The sequence below is a fragment of the Manacus candei genome, unplaced genomic scaffold (genome assembly GCF_025592945.1).
Source record: "Manacus candei isolate 608988 ecotype Guabito, Panama unplaced genomic scaffold, ASM2559294v1 h1tg000048l, whole genome shotgun sequence".
Lineage (NCBI taxonomy): Eukaryota > Metazoa > Chordata > Aves > Passeriformes > Pipridae > Manacus > Manacus candei.
The window spans coordinates 2,483,776-2,497,908 of NW_026138096.1; the positions used below are offsets into that span (position 1 = coordinate 2,483,776).

General features: G+C 38.0%; 1 protein-coding gene across 10 annotated transcripts in view; it reads left to right on the forward strand.

The window, feature by feature from the left end:
* The window catches only part of SLC2A9 (solute carrier family 2 member 9), a 107,504-nt gene that overhangs the window by 35,170 nt on the left and 58,201 nt on the right, over positions 1-14,133 (forward strand). The window lies entirely within an intron of this gene.

Genomic DNA, 14,133 nt, shown 5'->3' on the forward strand with positions numbered 1-14,133 from the left:
CCAGAGCTAATATATACCTTTATGGAAAGATTATCTCTTCAGTTAATAGGTTGTCTTGCTGTCATAGACTGAGATTAACTTGGTGACCACTGGATGTCATCATTGCTCTAAACAAATGAACTCGAGGTTGGTTATGGCTGGTACTTGGAAATACAGAATCACAGAATTGTTAAGGTTAGAAGGAACCAGAGTGGGTCATCTGATCCAAGCAGATACTTTCCTTTCAGAGGTGAATCTTCAGTGCAGTGTGGAGGAAATATCTGTATCCTCTCACAATGAAACCTGAACTCAGAATCACTTCTGACAGCCAGCAGAAGTAGTAAACTGTGGAAAAGTGAGCTTTTCCTCCTCTATCCATCCAAACTCAGCTCCTTTGTAAATACACAATGCCATCCTCCCTGACACTTTTATTTTTGTTGGACCAGCTCTCTTATTCTGTTCCTTTATCCTGTTAAGCCCTCCTGCAGACAAACAGTTTGATTCAATATACCCTTTATTGAATTATAGTTTTCTCCTCTGTCCCCTTTTTAGAAAAAAGCTTTAAATGGCTTTTACTGACCTTCCTTGGTGGCTTCTACGGAGTTGCCTTCTCTTGCTTTGGAAATTAGTCTGTTGGAAATGAATGTATGAACTGTCAAGAGGCCAATCAGATTGTTTAGAATATATGTCAGCCCTAATGTAGTAGGTGGGTTTTTTTTAATTTGGTTTTTTTGGGGTGTTGTTTTTTTTTTTAAAACATGCATACACTTTTAAAGGTGAGGTGTCATGCGAATTCTTTTTCCCTCTTAGGTCTTCAGGATATTTTGAACAGGAAATACTGATTTCTTGGTTTCAGCTCTTGGTTTCAGCTGTTTTTATTTCTTCCTTTCATCCCCATTGTTGCTGCTACCAAATTATGGAGACTGCTTCTGCAACCTGCTTTAGTATGAAGTTAATTAATATTACACTATTAAAGATAGACATTAATTAATTTATGTAAGAAGAAATACACTTTATCCGTAGAATTAGTTCTTTTCAAGATAGATAACATCAGCATGTTGGCTGATGTGAATTAGCATATTTCCAGAAAACTTATTGGAAGCAGCTTGAATTATCTAGTTGGGAATGTGGGTGTATTTTTCTTTTTATCTCTGTTGGTTTCAGTCAAGCCAGGATTTTATTCACCAGCTTTATGTGGTTCCCATTGAACCTCCCTCAGTGGGACGTAGTTTTTATTTTGTTGCTTTGTGGTTGTTTGCTGGTTTCCTATCAGAATTTGTTGTAAATAATAATAATAGTTACAAATTCATGTCTTCTGTCATGGTTTCATAAGAGTTTTCTCTTGAGCTCTGTCATTTATCTATTACTTGTAAATTGAGCAAATATCTAAGAGATTATTAACTGTAGTATCTAAGCAGTGATGGTTTTGAAGAAAGGAGGGACAAAACCAGATTTGGGCATCTTACCAGAAGAGATTTGTTGGAAGAGGAGTGGACATGAGCAGGGCTTTCAGCATGGCTGGGGTTCTGTCTTGTAAGAGCAGGTAACAGCAACATTGCTTGTGTGGTCAAGTAGAGGGAAGGGAGACAAACTGACTGCACCATGTAAACACAAGGAAGAGAACTGCAGAAGGAAGAGTGGCTTAATCTTAAGGACAATATGGCTACAAGAATGACTTTTATAATAATTGTGTGAATAATTGCATGCAGAAATTCATCAGAGTGATGTTTGGAACAGACTCTCAGCTGAAGTAGCTTGAGCAGAAAATTTAACTTTTAAATTGGAGCTTGATGCATTCTTGTGGATTATATGAGGTTGTTGCCTTCAGTGGTTCTGTAGAAGTCTCTTCACAGAAAAGGGAAGTGTTTGTGTCGGCAGGGGGGCATAGTGTTAACAAGCATTTATTAACAACCTAAGCGATTACTTCCTCTGTTATCAAATACAAAAGTGTTGCTTTAAATGTGGAATTATGATAAAAATAGCTCTGAAGCTGTGAGTGTTACTTGAGGCAAAAAAAAATAAATCCAATAATGGCAGTAAAATCTAAATACAGGCATTCTTTTAGATTCTGAATATATAGACTTTTATCCTATTTGTCTCCGAAGGTACTAATTTTAGAGTACCAAGTCTGAAGAATGTTCTCCTTTAGCATGCAATGCTTAGCAAGAGTGATTATCTGAAGGAGAAAAGCTGGAGTTGTGACAATGCTACAGTGACTTGATATTCTTTCTTTCTTTCCACTGCCTTAATTCCCTCACATACAAATATGCCAGCAGTGCTTTTTATTCAGGATTCTGATTCTTGTAGGCCATAACTTATGGAAAACTATATCTGCTATGTCTCCACTGAGGTTTGGTAAATTACACAGTCATAAAGCCAGCTGGTGATCAGAGCACAGAGCATGATAACTTTACGTACTGGTGACCTGCTTCTCTCCACCACGCTGAGTGCTGAGAGCTGAGTGCTTGTTTTCATGTGCTAGCATCTTGTGTTAGTGTTCTGTAAACCAGAGTTCTTAATTCTTCAAGATGCCATGGCAAATATAAATGACAACTTGGTGCAGGCCCACAGGTGTGCAGAGATGTTGTCTGCTGTAATGTGAGCACCAAATTATTGCTACTGGCTACAGGATTATTTAATTTTTGATTGTATTATGTGTGCAGTTTTCCATGTATCTGACAAGGAAAAAACAGACATTAAGATAAGGAGGTCTCAGATCTGTCAACTCTTCAAACACTGCCCTTCAGGTGTTTCCATTCTCTCTGTTTCTATGATTCTACAATTGAATCACCCAGCCCATTTTTCCTAAAAGATTGATCCCTGCAAAGCAAAGACCAGTGCGTTGTCAAATTCAGTTTTGAAAGTTCAAATTTACACTTACTGTCTTGGGGGAATATTATCTGGCCTGATTATGGCATATTACATGTAACTCTAGGTATCATTCTATCTCATCTAGTTTCTCCTGCATGTAATGTCGTGCTCTACAGGTTTTCCTTAGCATGAAAACATCTTTTAAATTTTATAAACCACAGACTGTCTCTTCTATTGGTTCATTTGTTTAATGAAGGTAGGCTTTAATCTTTCCTTAAATGATAGAGGATTTAGTTTATGCAAACTTTTTCAGTAGTTACAATGTTCATATTTTTTAATATACCTAGAGCCTCTGTATCTCTTTCATCTGTGTATAGATACAAGAAAGGGGAGAAAAAAAATTTTATGGTATGTGTATGTATTCAGGGCAGGTAAAGCTGAAACTGTTGCCTGTTGCCAGGTTTTCCTCAGACTTCTGCTTTGAGCCCCCTTTCCTGTGCGTGGTGTGTAAAGCTTTGCCAAGCTGCAGTTGTTTTCTCTGGAGCTGACCCCAGTGGTTGGCTGGCTCTGGCTGCTTCTCTGACCAAACAGCTGTTTGCCATAGGTAGGCCAACAGAAAAATAGAATTTTTTAGGTTTACTTCAGCAACCCTATTTTATAGACTTCAAGTGTTTCTAGGTAATGCACCCAGGAGCTTGTCTAACTGCAATGTTGCACTGTTTCATAGTGGATAGCATGTCATCCTAAAAACCCTGCTCTGCTTGCATCCTAAGACTTGCTGAATAAACCCTATTACTGCTGTAAGTGTTTGCAGGGGGAAAAAAAATAGCGTAAACAGAACAACATAAAATTCCTGATGTGTCCATCTCCTGAATGTTGCAAGTTGTTTTGGTCATTCTGTTTTAAAAAGGGTCAAGCAATACAAGGTACAGAAGGGAGCAGCAATTATCAGAGGTGGGAAGGGGCTTATTGAGGAGAAGTCAGGGTTAAACAGTTCTTATGGGTAACCCCATGCTGGGGAAACACTCAAAGCAATGAAAAACAAAGTACACCTGAGAAGACTTAGAATTTGCCTTAAAGTGACATGCTGTGTTTTCTAGACTTTTCTCAATCTTTCTTTAAATACATTTGGTATTTATTATGTTGCAAAACTTTGTGTAAGTGGTTATGGTTATGAACTGTATTAATTAGACATTGTCTTTGTCATATAAGGAACATGAATTCATTTTAAATTACACTTTTTGGAGGATTTTGAACAGCTTTAATACATATCTGACTAGAAATTACCTATTTTTTAAAAAAGGAGTTAGCTGGAAATAGGTCCGTGACATATGGTGACAATGGCCAAACTCTCCTCCACACAACTGATTATTTTAGCAGAGAAATTCTGTTACTGATATAAATATCAATATCAGTTTCTGCAGTAAATTGAGCTAAATTTGGAAAGGGAAAATGAACTTCATAGACACTGTACTATGTACCTAATAAGGAAGCATCTCTGTGATTAGTCCCTTTCAAGTTAGTTCTTTGCATGAGTGGACCTTGCAAAGAAATATTTGTGATTTTTTTTAAAAAACATCAACTAAAAACTTCTGTAGATACTGTGTCAGACTCTAATTTTTCTTAACAGACCTCTTAAAAATGATGCGTTTAATGTGATAGATAGTTGTGTATTTGGGAATGTTTATATAGGAATTTCTCATTTTGCTTTACCACATTCTTTTAAAAGTACACCTTCACTTGCACTAAAATAGGCAGTGATGGAATAGGTAGTTCTACAGCCTGTTCAGTTGAAGGCTGTTCTGGAAAAAGCTTTGATTTTGCTTGTCAAAGCTTCATTTTCAGTGTGATATTTCCCTTTTTTTTCTTTTTTTAACTGATCTTTCTTCTTAAGACTCTTGACTCCGATACAAGGATTCCTTAAGAACTGTCAGCAAATTACAGATGAATAAAGAAAGGAATTCAGAATTGCTGTAGGGACCTGCAGCCTGCAGGTGGACACCAAAGACAAAGTGGTCTGTTGGAGATGTGCTTGAAATGAATCTTACACATTAGCATGATAACACAAAGCATGAATCAGCCATTTTCCTTACATTTTTCTGTGAGCTATTTTCTTCTGTATGTTTATCTTCCCCTTGAGCCACGATACTGATTATAGTTATTCTTCTTTCAAAATATGAGTGATAATTTATTTCAGAGTATAGAACAGAGAGCTCCTGTGGCAATGAGACAGGTGAACTCTTGCAGCTGCTTGGACAATCTTGGAAATCAAAGCAGCTTATGCCTTATACTGTTTACAGAATATAAAAAGGTGTTTGTAGCTTCCATTAGAGTAGGACAAATGCATCTACTAGTTTAGCATTTTCCAGGATCACTTGAATTCCTGAAGTGTCCTGTTTGTGATAATTTCAAACATCTGGCTACATTTTAGGATATAAATTGCTAGTTCTGAGTAAAATCTTAAGAGAAAAAGTTAGTGTAGGACATGAGAAAAATAAACTAGGAATTTGGCTTATCAGTTCTGTTCCCCAGTTTTTTTGTGGGGTTTTTTGATCAGGATTTGATCAGGATTTGCCTAAGTTTATAGCAAGAGTTTGAGAAGGTGGTTTCAACTACTCCTGGAAACTATTCTGCTATTGAGTCAGACTTGCAAAAGGTGGTTCCAAGTTACCCTGGTCCCTACCAATTCACTGGACTACTGAGCTTGTACAGTGTTTCTTAAGAGCATAGAAGCAAAGCTACTTTATATCCTTTTAGTAAAATGCAAAACTCTTCCCTGAAGAGTGTTTTAAAACTTCTGCTAAGGATACAGGAGACATGTTGGTGCTTGTAGGTGTCTGCTCAAAACCAGAAGGGGATGATGATGATATCTGCTAAGAATTGCTCAGAAAAACAGCTTCTGAATGACAATCTTAAAAAAAAAAACAAAACCAAACCAAACAAAAACAAACAAAAAATAAAACAAAAAAACCCCACCAAACAAAAACCAAACCAATCAACAAACAAACAAAAAAAACCCCTCAAACAAACCCAGAAACAGAACAGGAAAATGTTTTGGTGCTTATTCGGACATTGACCAATTTCAGCAGGTGGTTGTATGCCTTTCTGAGCCTGGATTGATTATGTGTGTCTTGATGGAAACCTACCTGCACTTCCTGCAAACTGGTACTAGGCCTGCCAATTAAGAATTGCTTGAGGTAGCAATTTTGAAGATGGCAATCTTTTTTAAGATATTTTCCGGGTTTGTTTCTTTTCTTGCTGTGGGAAATGTCCTTCCTCTTTTCACAGTAACACATTAGGCACTAAGTTCCTTATTGCTGAAGCAATTTCCATGTCATTTATCAAGGTACTTGCGCTTCCTACAAGCTGTGAGTTGTTGATCAGGGGCTTGAAGGTTACCTCGCCCAAGGGTTAGTGGATGCAGCCAAGGGAAGATGCCATGCACACAGCCTTAGTTGTGCTGATAAAGGTGCAGAAACACTGCCAGGACCTTCCAGATTGTTGCATATTCATAGTTCAGTAGTACCCATGGGAAGAGCTCTACTCTGTTACACCAACCCTGTTGGTGGGTTGTGGTAGGTGTTGATGTGTTTCTAATGGACACGTTGAGGTATTTTGTTAATATCTGTTGTGGATCAGCAGAGATTATGTATTTACTGGAGATTATTAATTAACTTTTTACTGGTTCCCCAAGACAGACACAGCAGTATTTATTCATCCCTTTTCTGTACAGAACTCATTAAGCAAAGCATGGGAAAACAGATGTGTGTCTTCATATTTGCAAATGAGTTTCAGTCCATTAAAGTTGTGCTGTGAGACTTCAATTCCTGAAATTTTAACAACACATGGCTGGTTGGCTATATGTAATATTGATATACTGCAGTTTTGCATTTGGGAAGGAGAACATCCTGCAGGAGAGGATTTGTCTGAATGTGGAAATGAAAGTGTGGTTATAGAAGAAAGAGCACTATGGAGATAGATATATATATATATTTAGACTTCAAGCTGAACAAAAGACTTTATGGCAGATGTTTGGATGCAATTTAATCATGGGTGAGGACTGTTTTCTCATAGACAGCTGAAACAGTGCTCATATGACTCTTAAGTTTTCTACGTAGCTGTACTCTGCTTATTAGGTCAGCTGGAAAAGCAGTAGATAAGCTTTCATGGAAAGATGTCCTTCAACAGATCTGAAGGAAAAAAAGACATCAAAATGTTATGGAAGTTGATAGCAATTGCTTGTAATTTGTCATGCAGCTTTCTCCTGGTCCACTGAAGCATAGTTAAAATGTGTAATTAAGCTTAGAGCATTTGTTTATACTAATATTTAAACTATGACTTTCTGCTTCTTTGTCAGACTTAAAAAGGTGAGCTTTTTCACTTATTGTAGCTGACCTAATAACAGGCAACATCTGTCTATGAACCTTATCTTACCCTGTGTTTGTTGAATTATGCTTCAAAAGATTATGAGTAAAGGAATGTTGTAAAGTTGCCTATCTCCTTAGTGCTTTTTATCTGATAATATTTATGGACCTATTATTAAGCAATAAATCTAAAATTATTTGACCTGTGGTTTCCTTCTGAGTGTGTTTCACTCACTGGGGAGATAACTACCGTTTAAACCTTTTTCTGAATGATTAAGATTTCAGTTTTAATTTCCATTGTACTTTGTAAAATTGACCATTATTGCAAATTCATGTCCTAAGATGTAAATTTGTCCCTTACAGTTGGATATTAATGCTGTAGTAAATTGGTCAAGCATTGTACTATAGCATGCAGTCTATTGAGTATTTTGGGTGTATTTTCTAGGCCTGCGTTTCTTAGTTTGCTTTTGAAATTGCTGGCAAAGGGAAAAATCAGGAGGTATATTCTTGATTAGTATTGTGAGGGTTTTTTTCAAACTTGAAGGAAATGTCAAATTAAAATGAGTTGTGTTTTTTTTTTTTAATCTAAACAAGAGTTGTTGCCATGAAAAAAGATTAAATATTCAACTATATCAGTTGGTTTTAAATCAAGAAACATGCTTTGGGTATTTTTATGATTGCTTGTTTGTTTGTTTTTCTTAACCTTGATATACTGTAGTCTTTTATAACTTCAGTTTGACAAAATATAATCACATAAAAAAAGATTTGCATCTAATGTAATTTCTAGATGACCTGGAACATTTTTCTTCTCCTCCTGCTGCAGCCCCAGAAGGATGCAGGTCTCTGGAGTTGTATGTGTCACATCTGTTAGTCCCACGGGGACATTAAAGGTGCCTGAGGATATCAGAATGACACTATACGCTCATTTGAGAAACTGAATCTTATCCTTCTCAATTTTTTTAATTTACTATTTTGTATTTTATTATTTATGGAAGCTAACCTGAGTCTACATGCATTGCTGAAAGGAAACTTTGTCAGGAATTTTGCCTAGCTCCAACCCTCCAATATTTCTTTCTAAAGAAGCTCAAGTATATATGCTGACTGCTGCTAACTATTTGAAAGCTTATTGTTTCCCACTGCTTTTCTCTGAAATTTTCACTTTTCTTGGAAATGAATAAACAGCGAAGACAAATTGCGCCATGTAAGCATGGAGTAAAAAGCTAGTTGTTACTCCGATAAAAAGTTGGACCAAAAACATCTCAGAAACTGGTAACAGATACTTTAATTCTCCCTCTCAGTATGTACAACTTGATCTAACATGCAATGTAATGAAAGGAAAATCATGGCACTCAGATGCCAGCCACTTTCAAGGCTGTTTTAAGTCCTGATTCAAAGGTAGTTTTACTTAATAGCAAAAACCTCCCACTGACTTCTGTGAATTTTACATTAGACTTGTACAGCCTCAAGTCTGGTGTCTTTCTGTAGTGTTTAATACCTGGGAAGATACTGAGACTTGAGTAATCTTGTTGTCAGAGCTATACCTGTAGTAGTGACATATAAAAATAAATATCCATGTGGGTGCAGAACAGAGGCAGAATGCACATATTATCTGGGTTGCCTATGTTTTAGATGAGAAGGTAAGCAATTTGTAACAATGCTACTGAAACACATTTTGTCAAAGGGGGTAACAGGACTGGTCATGCAAAGAGAAAAGTGTGTCCAGCAGGGGTGTAACTGCGAGATTAGTGTCCTTTGCAGCCAGAGGAGGTTGTAAAGCAGTGTTTGGAGTGGTACAAGGTAAGATGAAGGTAGTTGTTCTGCACCTTGCTTGAGTAGCTGGTCTGAAGCCTGAGTTATGAAAGTACTCTTTTCTCAGCTGCCTCATGATCATCACCACTGTGCCATACACTTGACTCAAGGAAGAAAAGACAGTTCTAATGCTAAGAAATTAGTTCCATCTCAGTGCTTTTTCAGTCCTTGGCCCCAGGCCAGTGTGATTGTCCTTTACTTTTAGGAGTACTTTATGTGGCATGGTAGCAGATTAACAGAGAAATGCTGAACTTGTGCAGTCTTCTCAGCTTTGCACACCCAAGTAAGTTTATTCAGTTTGTTCTGAGCAGGGATGTGATTTTTTTTTTTTGTGCAAAATGAAATATTTCTGATTGTCATAGTTTGAAATTGGCCCCCCTTGAGAGTTCAAGGGGCTCAGAGGTGATTGGGTGTCAGGACAGTGTTCCCTGGAGAGCCAATCACCACTCATGTCGTTCGCTTCTGCTCAAAATCCTATATCACAGCACCAGAAACGGTTGGCAGTGCAGTCTTGGTTGTTTTGCTGTTGGTGTCTGCTGCGTGTAGGTGGACAAGGCCAGGGCGTGGCTGGGCTCCCTCTCTTCCTCTCCGGGTGGGAGAGGGGAGTCCTGCGACCCCCCAACTCAGTCTTTGGCTAGAATTATAGTCAGCATTTGAAGTGTGTGCTGTGAAGGAAGAGATTCACAGCACCTGAGGTAAGAGGGAGGAGGCTAGACCTTCTTTCCCCCCCCCTGCAGCTGTGGGACACTTGGGACAGTGCATAACTGAACCGAGCTGCCTGTGGCCAAGGCTAGGGGTTTTTTTCCCCCCACTACACTGAGGCTGGTGGGGGTGGATTTTAAGGCTCAGCACTTGAGCAGAGCCAAGTGGACAGGCTGATAAAATCAGCTCGGTGCTTGGGAGAAGAATCCCAGGCAAAATTGGAAATGGGCCAAGAGAGGCTCGGGAGTTGCCTGTCAAAGCTGACCGGAGGCAGCCAAAAACTGACTTAGAGGAATGAGGATTCCAGGACACGTACACTTGATAAGCTACACTGCAGCAGCCTACGAACCAAGGTGGGACACCGAGAGGGAGAGATCACCAGCAGCAGGAGAACAAGGACTCAAAGCTATTTTCTCAGACTTCATGAGGAGGAGAGACTACAACAAACAACTGCTGGAACTTGGTGAGGAGGGAGTGTTCAGGAGCCCAGAACACTCCCACGGCAGACTGTGTTACATATCAGCCTTAAAGGCTGCTCCTGGACTAAAGTTAAAGGAGGGGCTTGAAAGGACTGACTGATAGTAATGTAATATATATATATAGTTCCCTTTAGTTTGTATAGTATTTATTTGTGTAAATAAATGTATATACTTCCCCCTTCCCCTACAGAAGCCTCTGGCCTGGAAGTTTCTCTCTGGTGTTAGGATAAATTGTTGAGAAGGGGTGGGGGAAGCTTGGAAGTTGGATTTTAGATTTTTAATTGTGGCTCAAACTGCCACATTTATATACAAGTTTTCGTGCCAAGTGTCTGTGAGAGAGGACAAAATTCAATTACTTGAATAAAGACACATAATATCATTTTGATGCCCATGGGTGCTTTAAGTGTCCCTGTGGGGACTGGCAGATGTGACGCAGAATATCAGATCTACAGTATCCTTCTGTAGCCACAGCACGAGGTGAGGCAAGATGCTTCAGGACATCTAGAAATTAGACTAGATGTAATTCTTTTTATCTGTGCCTGTGATTATATTTTGCCTAAAATTTTAAATGTGTTCCTGCTTCTTAAAGAAACATAAAAATGAAGATACTTCCAAATCACTATTTCCTGGCTATTTCCAGTATCTTGCATTGGATGCCAGAGGCTTTTGTCTCTTTACTCCCCCCATATGAAATGGGTAAAACTTGTAATTTTACACGAGAAAGGTATAAAAAAAGGTCATTGCTGTTTATAAAGTGTTCAGCATTGTAGTAAGCTCATCACAACTAAAGTGAAAGAGTAGAGGTTTAGAACAGATGTTAGGAAGAAATTCTTCGCTATGAGAGTGGTGAGACACTGGAACAGGCTGCCTAGAGAAGCTGTGGATGTCCTGTCCCTGGAAGTGTTCAAGGCCAGGTTGGATGGGGCTTTGAGTAACCTGATCTAGTGAAAAGTGCTCCTGCCCATGGCAAGGCAGTGGAATTCAGTGATTTTTGAGGTCCCTTCCAACCCAAGTCATTCTATGTTTCTGGGAAATTATTTAGAGAGAGACAGAGAGAGTAGAGCCTGTCAAAGTTGTGTATTTCCTTACTGAGTCTTTTTGATCCTGTCATCCATCTCATACTGGGATATTTAATTGACCTCATTAGATCTTTCAAAAAACGTGTGTCCATGTCCAGAACAGTACAGCACTTCTTCCCACCTCTGTTGCATGACCATGTGAACAATTCATTTCTCCCTGTTAAAATTCATCTATATATATATTGTTAACCTCTTCTGTGTTGACAGTCTTCAAATCTTATAAAAATCTTCCTAATTGCTGAAAATATTAAATGTCACTGGTGCTTAAATCGGTCATTGAGCTTGATATGGACCAGTAATTCAGCTGTCAGCAGTGCCTGTTGACATTTCCCCATACCAGTTTCTTTTCCACCTTTTGATGGCTACAGTAAATTTCATCTTCTCTACTTTAGCTGATGATTTTCTGGCATGGTTGCATTTGCTTTACTGTATTCCAGTACAGCTTAATCTTGTCTCATTTGCAGTTGATAAATCCATGTCATGCTTTACCTACTCCACTCCCCACCAACATTCTATATCTGCAGGTTTGCACTTTATTATGTCAACCTTTGAATGAGTCTATGGTTGTCAAACTTGCTCTACTATTTAACTGTCTTCTGTTAATACATCAAAGCCAGGGTTTTCATGCTCCAGCCTAAGCAAATATCCATAATGTGCCAGTTTAAAATTAAAATTTTACCATCTTGACATGTTATTTGTACCAATTCTGAGCAGGTGATAAATCAGATCTCCTGTAATTAAAATGTTTAATGCTCTTTTAAGTTTTTTCCTGAGATAAAATGGGATGTAGTTGTTTTCATTTCTCTCAGCAGTGCCTGTGTACTGCTTCTTCTTACTGCTGACAACTGAGGTAAAGTGTTAATGTGTCTTCTAAGTCACACCTGCACTGTCTTTTGCTTGTCTTATTGCTGCTTCTGGGCATTGTCCCAGTTTGTGTCCTGTCCTAACCTTTCTAAAGAGGTTATGAAACCCTCCTTCTCCCTGCTTCTCTTTGTTCTCTTTATAGGGTCTAATTCAGCCTGATTTTCAGCAATTTTTAATTAAGCTTTTAAATTTATTTTAGTCCTACTATTTCTTTTCTGTAGTGGAATGAAGAATTTGAACTTGGATAATGTAAATTAAGAAAAAAGCAAGTAGAACACAGTTCCATAGCACTGAATAGGCATCACCTGAATTTTAAAATGGATAGAGAAGTTTCCCTTGACTTCAGTGACTTACTGATCAACTCATGCCTGCAATGGCAAATGGGACCATATTTATGAGTGTTTACCTTAAGGTTTTAGAAGTTAGCATGATAAAAAGTAAAACAGAAATCATTCATAGAAGAAATGAAGGAAACTTGGTGTCTTATGTGGTGAAAACAAATGGCTTTTCATTATACTGGTATTTATTGTAAAGGGTAAGTTCAGGGTGTTGTTCATAACTTTTTCAAAATAATGCTTTCAGAAAAGTTTTTAAGAGAATGTGACCAACTGATAAACCATACACTACGGGAGACTTTAAAAGAAGTTTAAGCTTATTCCAAGGAAGTCTCCGTAGGTTGGCAGAATGCTAATAATAACAGTATACAAAAAATACTTTTTCCTTTTTCCTTTAAGAAACATTCTTGACATTGTGGAAAAAAACTACAGAAAATATGATGTGCTGATCAAGAGTAAGATTTTTATCTGGAAGTATTGTCAAAAATTCTTGTACAGTACATAACAAATGTGTTTATATTATGGGAAATTACTCCAGGCAGACATGGAACGAAGCTGATGAGTTATACTGCCTGTTTTCCTCAGTTATTCTTTACAAACCAGTACCCACTTTGTTTATGTGATTATTGACCATTCTTAAAGTTTTAACTTTAGTTTAGTTTCCTAGTGTTTAAAATAAGATACAGGCTTATTTGTTTATAAACAGTGTTCACCTGTATTGGGTAAAGTTCTCCACTCAACTGCATTGGAAAAAGAAGAAAAAAGGAATTAAGAGTGTCTTGAAGTCTTCATGGTAATAGAGGCTCTTAGGATAACTGATTACCTCAAGCTTTAATCTGTTTGCAAAACACCCTTTCTCAAGTTGTTTTCCCATCCCAGGAGATTTTTTTAAAAAAACACCTCTATCACTTAAAGGGCAAGTGAAAAGTTTGATTAGGAGATACCCCACATATTCCTCCCAGGAGTTATTTGGTTATCTTGGGCCCCATTTCAGATTTGGGCATGGATTACATCTCATACTATGCAGTACGTGGTGTTTTAGGCATTGCTGAACTGGGAGAGTGTAAAATAAAAACCGTCAACAGAAAATAGTTTGGGGCCTTTTGACCTTTAATTTGACTTTGAAAATTATATTGAAATAAAATTTATCCAGCTCTGTTTAGGGAAATACAGGCTCTGAATGGACAGATTCATTCTGGTGGAGGGACAGGATCCAAACCACTGGTGCCTCTTGGAGCTCAGTCAGCCAGGATGCAGTGCAGTCTGCCCCTGAACTAGCCAAGCTTTTGAAAATGTGCTAGACATTATGCCTAAACAGTAGACCCACTGTAGTCTCACCAGGTTTTTCAATTAAGTCTCAGATTAGAAAGCATTGAATTGAATAGATGAATGCTGAACTTGGAGAAAATGACAAAAAAATTTCATGTTGGCATTCAGTTAGAACAGAAGATATCTGAAGAACATGGACAGATCGAGGGCCTCTCTGTAGAAGAAAATAGCACTGCTGTCACCTTGCTCCTTAAGTGCTTGAACGAATCCTGTTCTGAGAGTAAGCCCAAAGAACCAGATGAGCTCTCTGCTGTCTTTCCCAGCCTATTCCTGAAAAAGCTTGGGTCAAGTTACCCTCTATAGCTGGTTTTAAGAATGCATTTGAGGATGTTAACAACTTTGTTTCAGTTGATATAAAAGAAAATTATCAAAGTCAAGTTGT